Source organism: Cetorhinus maximus, chromosome 14 (genome assembly GCF_964194155.1).
Source record: "Cetorhinus maximus chromosome 14, sCetMax3.hap1.1, whole genome shotgun sequence".
Taxonomy (NCBI): Eukaryota; Metazoa; Chordata; class Chondrichthyes; order Lamniformes; family Cetorhinidae; genus Cetorhinus; species Cetorhinus maximus.
In genome coordinates this window covers 94,225,376-94,246,266 of record NC_135892.1, presented here as the reverse complement: position 1 = coordinate 94,246,266, position 20,891 = coordinate 94,225,376, and the positions used below count along the sequence as shown (strand labels likewise).

The 20,891-nt window shown below is 42.7% G+C and overlaps 1 protein-coding gene across 5 annotated transcripts in view; it reads right to left on the bottom strand.

Moving 5' to 3' along the window:
- The window catches only part of rgs7b (regulator of G protein signaling 7b), a 458,499-nt gene that overhangs the window by 298,398 nt on the left and 139,210 nt on the right, over positions 1-20,891 (bottom strand). Inside the window, exon 1 of one of the 5 annotated variants that reach the window (XM_078557264.1) lies at positions 20,690-20,804. The exons of the other annotated variants lie outside the window; for them this stretch is intronic. The gene's annotated coding sequence lies outside the window, so the exon portion shown is untranslated. Of the gene's footprint in view, positions 1-20,689; positions 20,805-20,891 lie in introns of those variants that run through there. 5 annotated transcript variants of the gene reach the window in all.

Sequence of the window (20,891 nt, the reverse complement as noted above, 5' to 3'; positions counted from 1 at the left end):
TTCAAGTGGTAGCCTCAAGTGGTCCCTTTTAAGGAGCACTGGTTTGGCTGTTTTAGGCCTGAGAAAACTGACTGTAACATACACAGTGCATGTGGCGATGAGTTGTTATGGAATATGGTAAACATGGCACATGTCTGATTCTGATCAGTCATGGTACGCTGTTTTTAAAAATTGTAGGGACACATTCCGGCTAATTTTTAGCCACCAATCTCTTGCATAGTTTAGGCTTCATCCTTCGTCTGATTTGTTCCATTGTATTTGGTTATGGATTCATCTAACATTACTGGCATGCACTAGCAACACGTCAGGTGAGGTATAGTCTCACCTAGAATGTTGAACAACAAGACTTCAGACTGAAGCACAGGCTATAATCCACAAACAAGTTTAACAATGTTTACATTTACAAATGGGATTTAAAAATTTGGCCAATCTGCTTCAAAGGTGACATGAAAATCTATTCTCTTGAGCTACCTCTTAATATAAAACTAATCGTTGAAGCATGGTCACTCACTTCTTATGTGGTTAAAATGCTACTAAAGAATCAGTGACATAGTGTGATCTTTCTGCCTGTCTCAAGGTGACTGACTAGCATAAAATCCACCAGAGATATTACATCCAAAATCCTTTGAAGATATTCTGATAAAGGAAACATGAAAGAAAAAGTTATCCCTCATAACTATGTTATATTGACAGTGATTTGCAGTATTCAAACACAGATGGTGTTCATAGATGAAAGCTGAAGCTACTGGTGGTAAGTAGTTTTCAACGGAATAGCCTGTCTATTTATACAGTAATCATGCCAGTAGTGGTGGCTGGTGACTGTTCTGAGAAGTGAGGCACAAACTATACACAGCCTCAAATTAATTTGATGAGTTTGCACTCCAGCCCTTGAATATTCTGCATTTAGTTTGCAAGAATAGCACAGTATCCAAATCAATTTTAAAAGTATAATGTGCAAAATGCCTCTAGCATAAACATTAAGCAACATTCTAACAAATCCCACAAATTCTCATCGCTGAATGATGATTGTGCAATTCTTCCTTGGTCAATCCATGAGTTTGCCTGACCAAGCTACTTTAATTCCATGTCACCTAGCGGGCACAAAGTCCTTAGTTTGAATGCACTGCATCTTTCCTTACACAGAAATATGAACTCATGATTTAGAACATTAACTGATTGCTATTAATGTTTATTGCACCCCCATGGCTTATTATTAATAAAAACTTAACTAATTAAAAAATGTTATTTGGTTAAAGTATTTCAATTAGGACAGTCCATGACAATAGAATATAATGCATCTGCCTACTGAAGGCAAAAAGATCCAGTGATAACATGCTCCAGTAAGTCAGAATGCTCAGGCAAGGATTCTCTGTTTGATCCCACACCACGTTGCATTTATCTACACATCGGGGAGCTAATGATACACTCCGGCTGTGTGGTCAGTAATGCGGAACCCAAGTAAGATGTCTAGAGAAAAACAGAAGAGCAATGGGTACACTTAGTTAGGCTTATCGCCTATTATATGCTTCTGTCTGAGACTAATTTCATGCCCTTGAAGTTTAATTTCATTTTTAGTCACTTGTACATTATTTTGCTCTACAGATCCCCTTTAAGACAATTAAAATGAAAAATGTGCTCCTGGAGCCATTGGGTCAGTTTGTTTGATTCTAATATAAAATAACTAACATATCATTATACCAATTAAAGCTGCCATAATTGGGCCCCCAGCAGGGTTTAGCAATAGATACAAAAAGAATCTACTTGTCATCATACAATAGTAAAGATTATTATATGTCCTTTGCCTATCTAAAGAGCAAATTATGGAAGATTAAAGGGTTATTACCTTTGAAATATTCCCATTCAGCTCACCTGCAGCAGCGTTGAGAAGTTGAAAGGCTAGTTATATTCTGGTCATTCAGTTCTGATAGAGGGACGTCCTTGCAGAATTTTCAAGAGCTTTATACTAATTTATTGTGCAGCGAGAAAATATAAGATTTTGTTCAATGGTTAATCTCTGGAACTGTCATGTAAATTGTAGTAAGTTGACCTCTGGGAAATGTAGCAAGAATATAGAGAACATATCATTAAAATTGAAAAGGCTTATGGAAAATAGGTAGTGTTTCTGTTAGTTTAGAAGAGATATAGTGGAACACTGCTGGTTCCTTAGCAATGTGGTGCATCAAAAGACTAAGGTTTCAATCATCTGCGCTCAAAAGTCATTCAAGAAACAAGTTTACTTATTCCCTTTGCCCTACTAATATTTATAGTATATGACTGATGTTTTGCAAATGGAGGGACTGAATATTCAATTGAGTTGGAGATTCACAATCACCATGCTTTAAGCCTGTAATTCTGATCCTTGATTTCATATGTCTCGATGTGCCCATGCCTCCCTTGCTCCGTAACCTCATCCAGCTTTATAACCCTCTGAGACCTCTGTGTTCCTCCGTTTCTGGCCTAATGTGCATTCACCATTGGCACCTGTGCCTTTGGAAGCCTAAGCCCTAAAATCTGGACTTGGTCTTTAAATCTCTCCACTTCTCACCCTTCCTTTCAGGTGCACCTTAAAAACCTACCCCTTTGACTAAGTTTTTTGGTCATCTGTCCCAATATTTCCTTATGTGACTCTGCATCAAATTTTGTTTGACAACGTTCCTGTGGAGCGCCTTGGGACATTTTACTACATTAAAAGGTCCTGTATAATGCAATTTGTTGTTGTAAAGATGTAAAAATCCAGGAGGGAGCAAGAAATGTGTTGTTGAGCTGTGTTATGCAACAGTACCTGAATGATGTCACTGGAAACCACATGGTTCCACAGACTGGACCATCTGTGAGAGATAACACAACTGCTCAATTATCATCAATTGCTGTATGCTGCCGCTATCCCACAATTTGTTTGCATAATATTAATCATGGTTTTAATAGATTAGTATAGGTTAGCAATGCTTTGCAAGTTGATCTCACCTGAGTAAGCCAGGCTGTTACAGTTTTGCTTTTATTGAGGTGTTAAATTCTGATAAGGCAAATGACTCCATGCTCGTTCTTCACAAATATTTGTTCATTAATTTTTTTCATCGAAATATATGAATCCACAATGAGTTGCTATAGGGCCACAATATAATACCGAGCATTCATTATTTAAATCAACAAGTTATTTTTTCAAAAAAATTACAATTTATGATGCACATGGTTTAGAAGTGTACTAAATAACACTTAATGTGATTCTTTGCATATTGCAACATTTAATAAATTGTCATCACCAAAGTGTCCTTTCAAACACAGATATTAAGAAAGTAAGGAATTAGTTCTGCATGAAACACCAAGCAGCTTTTCTTTTTTAAAAAGTGGAATAGTAACAAGATGCCTTTATTGAGGAAAAAAAATCCTACAACTATAAGTGTCAAAAAAATGATCTTTTATTTAGAAAGTCATTAGGTAAAAAAATTATGTTTTAAATGTGTAAGAATGGAAATTACGACCAGAACTTGCTTCACTATTAATATATTCAAATTGAGTTCAGTATAAACTACCATAATGAAAAATCACACTTCTGGCCTTGGTTGTTCTCTTCCCATCTTTTTTATTCCTGCCCCATACCACCACCCCCCACCCACCCCCTCATAAGTCTCCCACCTGCTCAAGCTCCATCCCCATTAGTCTGCATTTTCACTATCAGCCTCCTCCCAGATCCCATTCCCTCTCTTTCATGAAACCTATCTCCTATTCCTTTGATTGGCTACATGCTCAACTCCATTTGTGGCAGAGCTTTTAGCTCTGTCAGTCCTACTGTCTGAACCCTTTTCCAAAAACCCCTCTTCTTCTCACCCCACAGTTAAAATCCTTCACATAACCATCTCTTTTTTTTAAACAAGTTCTCAGGTGACCTTGGCTCATTATCCACTCCTTATGTTCACAATAGTTTTTTTTCATCCTTTCCTGTAAAATGTTTTGGGATAGTTTTCCATTAAAAGGTGCTATATAGATGAAAATTGCTATTATTAGGCAATTAATAAGCGGACTTAAAGCTTCAAATAAAATGGTGGTCTGTATCGATCTTTGCAACCAATGGGAGCATGCGGAAAAAGCAAGGAACAAAACTACCTTGGGAGATGGCGTTATCTGTCTGTGGAAACATTTATATCATCTTGCTTATATTAGAAGTAGTACTGTAATATTCTTTAGTGAGAGTGGCTGGAATGTGGGACTCACTACAAAAAGGATTAGTTGAGCCGAATAGCAGTGATGCATTTAAGGGGGAGCTAGATGAGCAGACAAGGGAGAATGGAATTGATGGTTCTGCTGATGGGGTTAGATGAAAAGGGGTGGGTGGGAGGAGGCTCATGTGGACCATAAACAGTGGCATGGACCAGCTATAGACTGAATGGCCTGTTTCTGTGCTGTACATTCAATGTAATTCTGTGTAATATAAGTAGAGCTTCTGAGTGTGAAAACTGGGTATTTGCATGAGCTTGTCTTGGATTACAAATAAACTACAGGTTCAGTTTACTGGAAAGCAGCTGAATAATTCTTTTGAATTTCAAATCTGCTTTCTTCTGCAGCCCTTGTACTACTCAATTCAATCCTTATAAAAGCATAAAGATCAAAAGATAATTATCTATTCTTTTACCAAAAACTATGTTCTGCACACTGAAGTGAGCATCCATAAAACCCGCATTAAACAAGGAGAGATGCATCCATTATTTTCCTTTTCATTTTTAAAATATGCTGATTTATGTACAGAATTTATAAATTTCCCTCAATATAATACTACTTTCACAACCTCATAGGCCGTACTCTCTTCCAAAGGCTAATCTTGAGCTATTCAGATAATTGTTGAAATAAGAGATCAACATAAAAAAGTCTCCTGAATCATTCTATGTTTAAAATGAAAATGGCTAGTACAATTATTGACATTATACAGTCAATAAACTACAATTTACCAATAATTATAAGTAATTTACCCTTTTATATCCCTTTTATTCCACCACTTTTCTCTTCTCCTCTCCTGAAATCACTGATTCCTTGTTGGTTTACGATTCCACAGACGCCAACCACTCTCTGATACTCGGCCATTCCTCATAGACTCATAGGGCAGAATTTCACCCAGGTGGGGTAGGCTCGGTGGCGGGGGGGGGGGGGGGGGGGGGCGGTCGGGAAGCCGACTGCCGCCCGCAATTGAGGCCGGAAGGCAATTTCACACTGGCGGGCCGATTTAAGACCTGCTCAGCGTGAAACGCGAGTGGCAGCGCTCGGCGGGGGTCGGAGGCTGAGCGGGGCGAGCGTGAACTTCATGCATGTGTGCGAGTGAGCGCTTCACAATCCCCCTGAGGCACAGAGCGATGAACAGAGGGAGATGAAGACTTATATGAAAAAAATAAAGAAAATAAAAATGTCATGAAACATGTCCCCTCATGTGATTATGATGGGCAGCGAAAAATTTAAGTTTATTGATTTGTTTAATGGCCGACCGAACTATTGTGCATGTCCACATGCTCGCCTGATGTCAGTGCGTGCCATTTCACGCTCGAGCAGGTCGGGTGTACCTGCCTGCCGAGCTAAAAATTTTGCCCATAGATGTTTACAGCACAGAAGGAGGCCATTCGGCCCATCGTGTCTGCGTCAGTCAACAAAGATCTGACTACACTAATCCCATTTTCCAGCGCTTGGCCCATAGCCCTGGAGGCTATGGCAACGCAAGTGAATATCTAAATACTTCTTAAATGTTACAAGAGTTTCTTACTCAACCATCCTTTCAAGCAGTGAGCTCCAGACTCCCACCACCCTCTGGGTGAAACATTTCTCCTCAACTCCCCTCTTAGCCTTCTACTTCTTACCTTAAATCTATGTCCCCTGGTTATTGGCCCCTCTACTAATGGAAAAAGTGCCTTCCTATCCACCCTATCCATGCACCTCATAATCTTATACATCTCTATCAGGTTCCCTCTCAATCTTCGCTGCTGCAAGGAAAACAACCCCAGCTTATCCAATCTTTCCTCAGAGCTCAGACCCTCCAGCCCAGGCATTATCCTGGTAATTCTCCTCTGCACCCTCTCCAATGCAATCACATCCTTCCCTACAATGTAGTGAACAGAACTGCATGCAGTACTCCAGTTGTGTCCTAACTAGCATTTTATACAGTTCCAGCATAACCTCCCTGCTCTTGTATTTTATGCCTTGGCTAATAAAGCCAAAAGTATCCCATATGCCACCTTAACCACCTTATCTACCTGCCCTGCTACCTTCAGGGATCTGTGGAAATGCACACCAAAGTGCCTCTGATCTTCAGTACTTTCCAAGGTCCTACCATTCCCCAAGTGCATTACCTCACACTTTTCTGGGTTGAATTCCATTTGCCCACCTGACCAGACCATTGATATCCTCCTATGGTTTACGGCTATCCTCCTCATTATTTATCACCCTACAAATTTTCGTGTCATCGCAAACTTCTTGATCATACCACCTACATTTAAGTCCAAGTCATTTATGTACACCACAAACAGCAAGGACCCCAGCACCGAGCCCTTTGGAACCCCACTGGAAACAGACTTCCAGTTACAGAAACATCCCTCCACCATCACCCTCTGCTCCTTGCCTCTCAGCCAATTTTGGATCCAACATGCCAATTTTTGATCCAATGTGGCACTTTGCCTTGGATTCCATGGGCTTTTACTTTCTTGACCAGTCTGCCATGAGGGACCTTATCAAAAGCCTTGCTTTTCTGGTTACTCCTGGTTACCTCCTCAAAAATTTCAATCAAATTTGTCAAACACGACCTTCCCTTAACAAATCTATGCTGACTATCCCTAATTAATCCATATGTCTCGAAGTGCAGATATATTCTGACCCTCAGAATTCTTTCTAGTGACTTCCCCACCACCAAGGTTAGACTGACTGGCCTGTAATTTCCTGGTCTATCCCGTCCTCCCTTTTTTTAATAATGTGGCAATGTTAGCAGTCCTCTGGCACCTCACCTGTGGCCAGAGAGGATCTGAAAGTTACTGCCAGGGCCCCTGATATCTCTTCCCTTGTCTCCCTCAACAGCCTGGGATACATCTCATCTGGGCCTGCGGATTTAACACTTTTAAGGCCACTAAACTCGTGGGTACCTCCTCTCTCTCTATGTTAATTTCCTCTAATATTTCACAGTCTTCCACTCTGATGTCTATACCAGCGTCGTCCTTATCCATTGTGAAGACCGACACAAAGTATTTATTGAGGACAGTACCCATGTCTTCCAGGTCCACACACAGATTACCTCTATGGTCCCTAATTTGCCCTACTCTATCCCTAGTTATTCTCTTGCTCTTTTATATGTTTAAAAAAACTTTTGAGTTTTCCTTTATTCTACCCACCAATGCTTTCTCATGCACTCTCTTAGCTTTTCTAATTTCCTTTTTAAGCTCCCCTCTGCACTTTTTATACTCCTGTAGGGACTCTGCATATTGAGCCCTCGGTATCTGCCTTAAGCTTCTCTTTTTCTCTTTATCCTAACCTTTATGTCCCTTGACATGTAGGGTTGTCCGGACTTGGTCCCCCGCTTTGTCTTTACAGGAACATATTTGCCCTGTGTTCTTGCTATTTCCTCCTTGAATGCCTCCCACTGCTCTGACATAGTTTTATCTGCCAATAGCTGCTCCCAGTCCACTTGGGCCAAATTGTATCTCATCTTAGTAAAATTAGGCTTTCTCCAGTTTAGAACTTTTATTTCCAGCCCAACCTTATCATTTTCCATAACTATCCTAAATCTAACTGAATTATGGTCACTATCTCCAAAATGCTCCCCTACTGATTTGCTTTCCACCTACTCAGGCTCATTTCCGAATATTAGGTCCAGAACTGCCCCCTCCCTTTTTGGGCTTTCTACGTACAGGCTAAAAAGGTTCTCCTGGATTCAACTTAAGGATTTTGCTCCCTCCCTATCTTGCACACTAAAACTATCCCAGTTAATATTTGGGTAGTTACAATCCCCTACTATTACTGCCTTATTATTCTTACACTTCTCTGAAATTTGATTACATATTCGATCTTCTATTCCTCCCTGACTGTTTGGGGGCCTATAGTACACACCCAACAGCGTGTTTACCCCTTTTGTGTTTTTTTACTTCTACCCATATGGCCTCCTTTAATGATCCTTCCAAGGTATCATCCCTCTTCACTGCTATAATTGATTCCTTAATCAATATTGCGACCCCACCTCTTCTTCTATCCCCCCTCTCTATCTCGTCTGAATATTCTATAACCAGGAATGTTGAGCTGCCAAACCTGCCCTTCTTTTAGCCAAGTCTTGGTCATAGCTATGATATCATACTCCAACGTGCTTATCTGTGGCCTCAGCTTGTCTGTCTTATTCCTCAGGCTCCTTGCATTAAAATATATTCCATTTAGCCTTGCTAAACTCAATTCTTTCTTATCTAGCCTATTTTTCTTCTGCCTTCCAGGCTCACTTACTAGCATTTTAACTTCTAATTCCATCTCAGCTTCTCTCCCCTCTGAACTACTTTTCAGGGTACCATTCCCCTACCAATTTAGTTTAAATCCACCCCAACAGCATTAGCAAACCTCTCTGCGAGGATGTTGGTCCCGTTCCTGTTTAGATGTAACCTGTCCAACTTGTACAGGTCCCGCCTCCCCCAGAAATGGTCCCAATGCCCCAGGAACCTAAAGCCCTCCCTCCTTCGCCATCTCTCCAGCCATGCATTCATCTGCTCTATCCTTCTTTTCCTATACTAACTACTGCGTGGCACCGGGAGTAATCCGGAGATTTCTACCTTTTGAAGTCCTGCTTTTCAATTTCCTACCTAACTCCCTAAAGTCTGCTTGCAGGACCTCATTTCTCTTTCTTCCTATGTCATTGGTCCCAACATGGACCATGACCTCTGGCTGTTCACCCTCCCCCTTCAGAATGCCCTACAGCCGTTCCGTGACATCCTTGACCCTGGCCTGCGGGAAGCAACATACAATCCTGGAGACACGTCTACAGCCACAGAAGCTCCTGTCCACTCCACTCACTAACAAATCCCCTACCACTATTGCCCTTCCTCCTATTGAGACTTCTCCCTCCCCGCCAAGCTGCTGGACCACCCACAGCGCCATGGCCTTGGCTCTGGCTGGCCTCCACATTCCTCCCAGTGAAGCCTCACCCTCTTACTGGATAGCAACAGTGCGCATAGGTCCAGGACGTACTTCCTCTTCCTTATCCTGGGAAACACTTATTTTAGCACCTGTGATCAGCTAAGCCAATTGACCTGGGATGGCAGATGATTTTAAATTCAGGTTACCTGACAGCTTGGTTAAAAAAAAAAGATGGGTTATGTGAAGGATGTGGGGAGAGAAGAAGAGGGATTTAGAGAAAAGGGTTCAGACAGTAGAACTGACGGAGCTGAAAGCTCTGTAACAAATGGAGTTGAGCATGGAGCCGGTCAAAGGAACAGCAGGTAGGTTTCATGGAAGAGAGGAAATTGGAGAGAACAGGAGGAAGCTGGTAGAAAAATTGCAGACCAATGGAGATGGAGCTTGAGTAGGTGGGAGACTTGGAGGGGGTGGTTTGGGAGGTGGGGATATGGGGCAGGAATGGAAAAGATGGGAAGATAACAACCACGGGCAGAAATGTGATTTTTTTTCACGGTGGTATTCTATACTGTCCTCAGTTTGAATATATTAATAGTGAAGCAAGCTCTGGTGGAAGCAGAATTTTTCCGTCGGCAATTTGGGGGCGGGGCCCGCTCGCCGAGGGGAAAATGACGCGGGATGACGTCGGGAGGAACCCCCGACTTTTAAATTTTTAGGAAGGCGGGCGGACAGCAAAATCAGCTGTCCACCCGCCAACCTGTCAACGGCCAATTAAGGCCATTGGCAGGCTAATTAAGATAATTAAAGACCTGCCCGTCCAACCTTAAGGATGGCGGGCAGGCCAGGAGCCCCAGCGGGCTTCTGATAAAACATGAAAACTCATCCACTGGCGGGACGAGGTTTCATGTCCGTTTTTAAAAAGTCTAATAAAGTTTGTCATTTTTATTAACATGTCCCATCTCGTGTGACATTGTCACATGAGGGGGACATGTTAATCATCTTTTAATTTTTCTATTTTTTGACTTTTCTTACCTGTCACTAATCTCCCTGAGACAGGACTTTGCCTCAGGGAGAAGTGCGCTCTTTTGCGCGCATGCATTTCGGTGGTGGGGGTCAGCTGCCCGCCCGCCATCCGAGGGCAAAATTCTGCCCTTTGAATATTTTTAAGACAGAGGTGGATAGATTCTTGTTTTGCAAAGGGGTGATAGGTTATTGGCAGTTATAGGTGGAACGCAGGTTTCAGGTTACTATCAGATCAGCCATGATCTTATTAAATGGCGGAGCAGGTTCGAGGGGCTGAATGGCCTACTCCTGCTCCTCATTGTATGTTCGTATGGTTGTAATTTCTAATTTTACACATTTAAAACTTAAATTTTAAAATTTAAAATTATTTATCTCCACTATTCTCTGCTTTAACCAGCTGGGATATCAGAGGAGGTGCCAATTTATAAATCGGATGTAAAATTAGTTGAGAAATTAAATACTTAATTTTTAATTTGGGACGTGGGCCTCACTGGAAATTTATTGCTCAATCCCCATTATCCTAAGGAGATGATGGTTGCTTTCTTGAATTGTGAAGCAGTTTGACACAACTGACTGGCTTGGTTGCAACATTGGTTGCATACACAAATAGCAATTGTTAACTATATAAAACAATTTTAAACGGAAAAAATTCAACTCACAGCCATCTATATTGTACCTGAAAATTGGGTAGCCAGGAGTTGAAGATTGGGAAAAGATGGACACCTCAGACACTTGGCTAATGCCCAAGGGCTACCTGATACCACATGCAATCCTCTGACACCAACGCAACTACAATCCGACTCTGCCAGCTTTCCATTGGCAATTAAAATCAATTGGCTGTATAGCTTATAATTTCAACACGCTTTTTATTTAAACTTGTTAAGGCCTAACTTTTTCAGTATTTTCTTACTGCTAGTGTGATATCATAACAGATGCTCCACACAAACCAAAAAAACTCCACCAGAGCAGCTACAAAATAGCCTCAGAAAAAAGTGTGCAAACTCAAAGTAGAAATTTTTATTTTTGCATTTTCTTCTGTTTGCTCTTTTTTTTGTTTAGCTTAATAGACTTGCTAAGGTTTCAGAGAAAGCTTCACTCTTTAATTATCTACATCAATATAAAGAGGTTCCTGGTGGTCAGCGCTGTGTACCTGCAGGGCAGAGACCTATTTCACTGTTTGCCGAACATAATTGTATTGTACAGTAGAATAATTAGTTGAGTCATTAATTGTCTTGAGTGCAGTGACCTGAAAACTTCTGAACCGACTGCCATTCTGGGGGGTGCATCGTGTGTGTTATTAAATTTTTATAACTTCTCCAGATATCACAGCTTGCTTTCATATATATTTGAATTTCTAGCTGGTAAAGATTAGACACATTACACTAAATGGCTATCCAATTATCTAATAAAAGATTTAAAAAGCTGGTTTCACCTTCTCAAAACACAGATAATATTAGTTACTTTTAGCATTCTTTCATCCACCTTTCAGTTTATTCATGTTTTTCTGAAAGATATAAATGCATTTAAATGATGAATATTGAAGCTATCACTGGGGCAATTAGTCTGAAGGAGTGATCCTGATGGCAAAGAAAGTGACTATACTGTAATGGCTTAATTTCATCATTGTGCATTCATTCAGTTCCTTCATATGTTCAGCTTCAGTAATTCTCCTAGTCAACTCTTAAGTTGATGTTCTCACTCAGTGATCAACAAAAATATGTTAATTTACAAAAAAAAATTATTCACTTACAGTAACTTCTTAATTATCTAGCAACTAAGATCTGAAGCTAATGTCTAGTTCTCAGTTGGATCCTTTTATATTGATACATTCATCCCTCAACCAATAACATCAAAGTAAAATTAATTAACTGGGTCATTCAGTTCATTGCTTTTTGCAAGGCATAGCTGATACAAAATGGCTGCTGTGTTTGCATGACAAGTCACTTTACTTTAAGATAAATTATTGTCCGAAGCACTTTGAGATATTTCAACATGATGAGGTACTGTGTAAATACAATTCTTATTCATAATATCTGAATGACTGATCATGCAATTATTATGATTATGAAGTTTGTACTGAAATGAATGGTGTCCTTCCAGATTGCTATGCATTTCATTCATTTATGTAATTGATCTGTGACTCTGAACAGAAACTATTTCCCCCCCACCTTTATTTTCCACCTCTCCTAAAGGCACTGACTCATGTTGGCTAGAGTTCCACAGCCACTGATACCTCACTATCTGATGCTTAGTTAATGGATACTGACATACTATATAAATGTGAGAGGCATCATAATTAAACTCTAACCTATCCTCATTCCCCATGTACACAGGTCGTCTTTCTAATGAGTATAACTAGATAGTGATAAGGAGCAAAAATCCTGGCTTATGTTCCACACCCCACATCTCCTAGCCCAGGAATGCTATTGCTAAAGATGGCTCAGTGCAAAAAAGGAATCAAATCCTTGTCTCTTTAGCATTGGGCAGTCCCTTACAATTGAGCTATCATTATCCAAGGCTATATATTTTACACTGGAAGTTATAAACCAATTTCTTGAAGTTGTAAACAGCAAAATGACTTAATTTCAGCAAGTGAATGTTGTACCAGCACAGCTTATAATAGAAAGGTCACTACAGCAAAATTTGATTGAAGAGAAGCCAGAACTGGAGATCTAGTAGCAGTAGATTATGCAAATAATTGAGGCAATAATCAATCCATAACATTGTACCACCTACCACGCCCAAGTGTCCTGTTTCCTTCTCTTTCTCTCTCTTTGGAGGAAGCTGTACTTCCACAGAATGACACAGCCCTTCTCCTAAGACTGAGATGCTAAGAGCTGTTGGTGGCTGGGAGACAGGTAACGATCATACATTCTTATCACCGCTGCTTTTCTTTTCCTCCTATTCTATTCAAGGTACCTCTCGTATGAAACCTGCCAGAATTTTACGTCCCACAGGTGGGCATGTGCCTGACCTGTCCGGCCACAAAATAGTGCAAGATGACGTCTGGCGAGCATCCCGACGTCATCGCGCACTCACGCGATATCTCGCTCGGTAGGCGTGCGCGACAGTCAGAAGCACACCCGCCGACAATTAAGTGGGCAATTAAGCCTATTAAGGAGGCACTTGAAAGCGATTTTTCGTGGCTCATCCACTTTTTACGGTTGGCGGGCAGGCCAATCAACCAGGCGGCCTATACATTTTTACTCAAACCTTGATCCAAGGCGAATGAAATCTCTGTGGGGAAATAAAACGAGATATCTGGGGACTGGTTTTTTTTGTTAGGTATGCTTTCGGGTGCTTGATTGTGCTGCATGGACATATTTTGCAGCATTTTTATTGTTTCATTTATTCTGTGGAGGTCTGCAGCTCCCTGAGGCAGCTGTCTGCCATCATCCTCAACGGTGTTTTAAAACCTTGGCATACTCTGCCATTTTGTGTGCATAATGTTGTATCATTCAGTAGTACATTTGCTGGTGTGTCCCGCTCACCTTTTCAACATGAGCCCGTTGGATTGTCATTAAAACCCAACTGGTTGACTCGTGCCCTTTAGAGAAGGAAGCCTGTCCCTACCCAATCTGGCCTATTGCGATCCCAGCCCCACACAAGCATGGCTAGCTCTTAACTGAACTTGGAAATAGCTTAGCATGCGACAGAATGACAAGCAGCATGGTAGGACCACCTCCACTACATGGTCTGTCTCAGTAAAGGAAATAGGCCACCATCACCTTCTCAGGAAAATTAGGGATGGGAAATTAATGCCAGTCTGGCCAATGACATAGGTGCATATTTATTCATTCGTGCTCAAGGTATGTGTAATAATGCAAGAGCCAAAGGCGACATGAGGAAAAATGGTTTTACACAATGAGTGGTTAGAATTGAGGATGCACTGCCCAATAGGATACATATTTAGTTGTAGCCTTCAAAAGGGAATTGAATAAATACAGGAGAATAATTTCATAGATATGGGGAAAGAGCAGGGAGTGAGGACAATTGGTTTGCACTCTGAAAGGGCTGGCATAGAATTAAGACTGACTTTCTCCTGTGCTCATATCAGCTGTGGCTTAGTTGGTAGCTCTCTTGCCTCTGAGTCACAAGATTCTGCATTCAAGTCGCACCCTAGTGCTTGAGCACAAAAATCAAAGCTGACACTCCAATGCAGTTGTGAGGGAGTGCTGCACTGTCAGAAGTGCTGTCTTTAAGTTGAGATGTTAGGCCAAGGTCCCATCTCCTACTCGGGTGGATGTAAAAATTCCTATGGCACTGACAGCAGGGGGGTTATTCCCAGTATCCTTGTCAGTATTTATCGCTCAATCAACATCATAACACAGACTATCTGGATGTTATCGCATGGCTGCTTATGGGAGCTTGCTGTGTGGAAATGGTTGCCGCATTGCCTATATTACAACTGTTATCATCCCCGGAGAGACTGATAACTTCAAAAAAATAAGAAATTTGAATTTCCAGTTGATAGCTGAAAGGAAAACAACGAGATTTCACATTTTAAGACTTATGCTGTAATAAATGGACTAAAAGCACAATGACTAAACACTTATACTGTAAACTACAGAACAGGACTTTCCCCTTTTACTTTTAATACAACTCAGAAACCCACTCATTGAGAATATCTTTCACTGTCCCTTAAGTCGTCATTCAATGTTCCCAGACCAGTACTAAGTGATTCTTAGCTCCCGAGGGTTTACTTCAGTTCCTTTCCTTTCCCAGCCTGGTAACTTCTAACTCCAGAACTGTCTTTCATGGTGAGGGATTTTTCTGGCGATTTTTCCCTCTAGTGCAAGCTAAACGAATCTTCCAGCCTCATTTCAAATGCTCACAAATTTGGCCTTTACAATCTGAGCATGAGCGCCCAGCCACATTCCTGCACAGCAAACAATGGAGACTTTTGGCCTCTTGCTCCTCCCTCTCTCCCAGATCCTGGCAGACTAACTGTGTCTGTGAGTTTCTGGATATCTTAGAAACCCTTCCCCTCTCAAAGCCCAACACCATGGCAACAAGAATCACATGGGCCTTTTTTTTCCAGGTAGAAATGCTGATTAGCTATCCTTGAGGCCCCAACTCTATTCTACCTTGGAAATAAATGAATACTTTGAAGGATAACCGTTTACAACCCGACATTCTCGACACCTTCTTGGGATTTTGGACACTAGCAGTCTAACCATTGTAAACACAATGCTGCTGCCATTATCTCCACGTGTGAACACTTTACGCCTTCTTCCCAACAAAACAACCCAGGCCTCGCTTTAATCTTTAACAGCCACGTCACCCAGGTCTGTTGTTAGGTAGACTTCAGAACACGTCACATGATCCCTCTTATTTTATCCTAAATTAGAGTCACTGGGCAGAATTTTCTGCCTACCGGGCGGGTGGGCCCAACCCAATCTCCAGCGGGCGGGGAACCGATCCCCGCTGGAGAAGCGGGTCCCGCCGCCATTTTACGTGGGCGGGCCAATTAGGGCCTGCCCAGCGTGACGTCCGCCAGGAAGCACTATGCGCTTCCTGTGCGGGAAGGGGGGGGATTCCCCAAATGCAAGAGCGCGCTCTTTCACACATGTGCACAAAAGAGTGCACATCTCCCTGAGGCTAAGTGCTGCCTCGGGGAGATCGCTGACGGTTTTAAAAACATTAAAAATAGAAAAAAAAAATCCTTAACATGTCCCCCTCATGTGACCATTTCACATGAGATGGGACATGTTCATAAATTACACTAAAACTTTATTAAACTTTTAAAATCCCTACATGAAACCTCATCCCGCCGGTGGATGAGGGTTCACGTTTTTTCTAGTTCCCGCTGGGGCTCCTGGCCTTCCCGCCAACATTAAGGTTGGACGGGCAGGTCCTCTAATTGTTTTAATGATCCTGCCAATGGCCTCCATTGGCCAGCTGATTTTGCTGCGGGCCCGCCTTCCTGAAAATTTAAATGGGGCGGGGTGACATCGGGGGTTCCGCCCAACGTCATCCCGCGTCATTTTACACGTCGGCGAACGGGCCCTGCCCCCTGCTCACCGACGGCAAAATTCAGCCCGCAGTCTGAAACATAACAATCCTTTAAACCTCACATTTATAACACAAAAGTGGAAGGTGGGATTAAAATGGGAAACTAGTTCTTTTTATTCTTTCACTTTCAGCTAGGGCAGACACGCTGGGCTGACTGGCCTCTTTCTGTGCTGTAACTTTTCTATGGTTCTATGGAGTCATCCAGAGTCAGACAGAGAGGGGAAAAAGTGATCGAATGGCAAATATTTATCAATTAAACTTTATTTTGCAGTGTCAGTGGAGCCAATATATAGGCTGCAGTAAAGCAGAATGTTCAAAATGCTGTGTTTAGAATTCCAATGCTGCAAAGGCTGACTCTCACAGGCAATCGACAGTTTCAAGTATAACCATTTACAACCCGACATTCTCAACACCTTACAGGCACTTGGGTGCAGTAGGGGCCAGATTTTCATACCTCTGTCCATGTTTGAACAGAGGCGGGTAGGATTTAAAAAAGGTGAGTGGGACCCAATTCCGACATTCCTGCCCCATTCCCGTCGCGTGGCATTTTTAAGGGTGTGGATAGGAAGGCTCCACCTCCCCCCACCCCCCCACCAACAGCAATCACACCCTTGCCTACTCCATCGCTGGGTGGGAATTTCAGCACCCCACCACCCCACCCCCTGCAATTTTCATGGGTTTGGATCTATTCTGGTAGATGACAAAATTCATGGCACCTCAGAGGAGTTATGTACTATGGGGTATCCTTAGCCTGGAGTCAGGAACTTTTTAACAGGTAAGTTAAAAAGGTGTTGGCAACTTCATGTGATAATTAGGTGCTGTATGAAAATTTAAATATGTTTTTACTGCAGTGATTGATGATAGGTCTTTGTTTAGAAAAGGTAAGTGACCATTAAATTGACCAGCGTTGTGAAAGTGGAAATGTCTTCAGATGCATTAAGCACTTTCTCAAGTGGATAAAGTGCTCTCCTTCATTCAACAGTATTGAGATCCGATTTTAACGTGTAAATCTGATCCTGTACTTTGATATTTACAGATGGCTATCTGCTCCAATACCTTAAAGGTTTCAATATATTCAGCTCGAGAGGTTTTGTTGACACAGCTGTGCAACTAAGCTCCAGACCTCACTAATGTATTCAGCTCAGCAGGGGCTGTTGATTTAGATATCAAGGAGACTGTAAGTTTTGTTTTGATAGACAGGTTGATGAGCTCCTATGTGGATTAAGGTTTGTTGAAGAGATATTTGACTCGATGCTCATTTATTTTGACAGTTTTCCTGAGCATCTCAAAGATTTCCCAGTGTTATTATAGGGCTCATGAGTTCTCTCCATGTTGGATACTGGGTGAGAGAGTGGCATGGGGGGGGAGAAGGGGAATATGAGGGGGCATGGGGGTATGGAGAGGGCATGTGGAGTGGAGTGAGGGATGAGGGTTAGGGTGCCTCACACTCATGTACAGAACTGGTCCGATGTCCCAGAGAATAGAGGCGGGCCTTCTAATCTGCCTGTCTTACCATCCACCTTCCTCTGTTCTTGCTTCGGGACTGCTTCCAGAGGCAGCAGCCCCAACTCCAGCCCATTCTCACCATCCTACCATGAAAATAGGGTGGGTCAGCACTGCCACGCAGGAGACGCCATTACGACATTGTGAAATGGCTCGTCATGCGATTCCCATCTCAAAGATGAAAATCCGGGCTTAGGCCTGTGACTCGTATTATCTTTCTGATAATAAATGAACTAACAGAACAACGGCAGATGTAGAGCTCTATGGCAGGTCACTTTGATTTTTATGGATTAGGGTTAAGGACCAATGTAATAAATTAATCTTGGTTTTAAAGTTGTTCAGTAATCACAGGATTTTAAAGTATATAAACATTACACTTGAACAATAGAACTATTGAATTTTTATAATTCATAGGATTCATAACTTAATATCAGAGTAAGGATAACAGTTCAAAGGCATGAGTTCCTATTTCCACTCCATGCGTTCAGAGATACATCCTTCAATAGTGAAATCTGCAATGGTGTTAGGTCAAGGCCCCTGTCTGTGCCATGTTAACTGGGCTCAGGATGTACAAAAATTATGGGCTATGAATAAAGAAAGAACTTGTATTTACACAGCAACTTTCACAACCTCAGGGTGTCCTAAAACAGTTCGCAGCCAATGAAGTACTTTTTGATGCATAGTCACTGTTGTAATGTAGAAAATGTGGCAACCAATGTAGCACAGCAAGGTCTTAACGAACAGCAATGGAATGTTAACCAGATGATCCACCTTTACAAATGTTGGTTAAGGAATAAATATTAGCAAGGACACTGGGAAGAACTCCCAACTCTTCTTCGAAACAACGCTCTTTTATGCCCATTTGAGGCGGCAGATTGATTTAACGCCTCATCTGAAAGATGGCATTTTGGACAATGCAGCGTTCGGTCAGTGCTGCCCCAGAGTGTCAGTCTAGATTTTGTACCCAAAACTGCAGAGTGGGGTTTAAGCCCACAACCTTTTGAGTCAGAAAGTGGGTATGCCTCCACCAAGGCACAGCTGTCACCTACATAACTGACTTCAGCACCACTGAACTGGAGGGGAAAAACTAGACCACAATAATGCCCAGAAGCAAAGTGCATGTCTGCGGACATCAGGGTGCTCAGATTTGATGTTATCCAAGGTTAAATAAGCTGCTGAAATACACTCACGATCAAGACTCGCAAACAAAACGGATGTTACAGGAATTTAACAATTTTTCTCATCTGAAAACAGCACAGATCATAGAAAGTGCAGCACAGAAGCAGGCCATTCGATCCATCGAGTCTGTGCTGATTGTTTTGTACAGCAGTCTAGTTAGTCCCACTCCCTTGTTCTTTCCACTTATCCCTACATTTTTTTTCTTCAATTGTTTAATGGCTGCCGCTTGGGCTAAATACTTGAGTGCCAAAGACAACTGGTACTGGAGCTGTGCCCAGTTAATGGGGTAACTGGAGAGGCCAGGAAGGAGTGTCATAAGTTTGAAACAAAATACTTGGTAATACCAAGGGATTTCAGGTGATTATTGCAAAGACTGTCAAAGTCCACATCCTTTAAGAAAGAACTTGTTTTCATTTAGCACCTTATTGCGGCCTCAAGTGATTTTCAAAGGACATCACAACCAATTAGTTTGTATTGATGAGCAGTCTTTGCTATGTTTAAGACAGGAATCTGTTTGAAATCATACTTCATCCAGATAGCAGAGTGGGACCCAGGACCTTCACCTCCCACTGTCTCCTCTTGGCCATCTACCATCTCAGCCTCTCCACTTTCTCACCACAATTAAGACTGTGAGAAGACTCTGGGATAGGAAACACGGTTAACTTGTATTCATAACGGGACTGACTATCCCAGCACTGACTGTGAGTACAACAGATCTGATTGTGCACAGTCTCAGAACTTTATTCCCAGCCCCTGCTCCCCTTATCACCCTCTCCCTCCACAGTGAAAGTCCCCATACCAGTGATCCCCTCCCCTAGTCAGCCCCTCCCCATTCCTTCAGTCAACCTCTCCCTGCAGTCTCCCCCACCCTCGCACCCCAGTCTGCCCCTCCTCCCAGTATCACCCTTCCGCCTCCACGCAGTCTCCCATTCCCCCTCCCCACAACTCATCTCAAGTCCATCCCTCCCCCTGTCTCCGTCACCCTACAGCCCACCTCCCACACTCTCCCTCTCCCGCAGAGCCTACAGTCTCCCCTTCCCCAGATGCCCCAGCATCCCCAGCTCTCTCCCCCAGTCATCCCAGCCCCCTCCCTCTAGTCTCCGCCTCCCCATAGCACCCCCAGTCTTCCCCAGCCCCACTCTCCCAGTCTCCACTATCTCACAGCCCTTCCCCCAGTCTCCTCCTCCCCCCACGACCCCAGTCTCCCCCTCCCCTCAGCCAGTCTCTGCCTCCCCTCCCCAGTCACCCTCTCCCCAGTCTCACCTCCCCCAATCTCCCCCGTCTCTCCCCCCTCCACCAGTCTCCTCCTATCCCATTCTCCCCAGTCTCTCCCCTTCCCCCTCCCCCAGTCTCACCCTCTTCCCCCCCCAACCGGTCCTCAGTCTCCCCCTCACCCGGTCACCCATCCCCCAATCTCCCCCCTCCCCTAGTCACTGCCTCCCCGTCCCCCAGTCACCGTCTCCCCCTTCCCCTGTCACCCCCTCCCCCAGTCTCCCCCCTCCAGCAGTTAACCACTGTGTGTACCATCATCCTTAAAATGTGATGGCATTTCTACACATCAGTTTCCATGACAACAAATCTATGAACATAAATCATATTTGGGTTCACACAGTATTAAATGATCCCTTGCAATTTCTAATATGTTTATGTTCTTGATAAGTAAAGAGCTCTCCGGTGCAAAGAGTGTCAATATTTTCACTAGAGCACAGTCTGCAATTTTACAATGGACTTTTGGGAGGGGTGTAGCAAAACAAAATTTATCAAAAAGCAAACACTAATGAGGACCCCCAGAGAAAATATATACAAAGCATGTGAAACTTCATGATCACACATTTGCTACTTTTTCTCCCATCCCAAATAATTTATCCCGGAAAAACAAAAAGCAGGAACGTTTCCTTACTGTTAGGGATTCAGATGTCTGTCAAACTGTTCGAGTAATTGCTATTCCTACAACTGAACTCTGTATCTACCCTTCTGCCACCATTAGGCAGTTGCTGCAGTGGAGAAGATCTACAGAATGCACTGGAACAACTCTTTTTAAGATTACTTCAACAGTAATGTCTAGATAAGCTCGTGAGGGTGAAAAGTATAGAAGGATATGT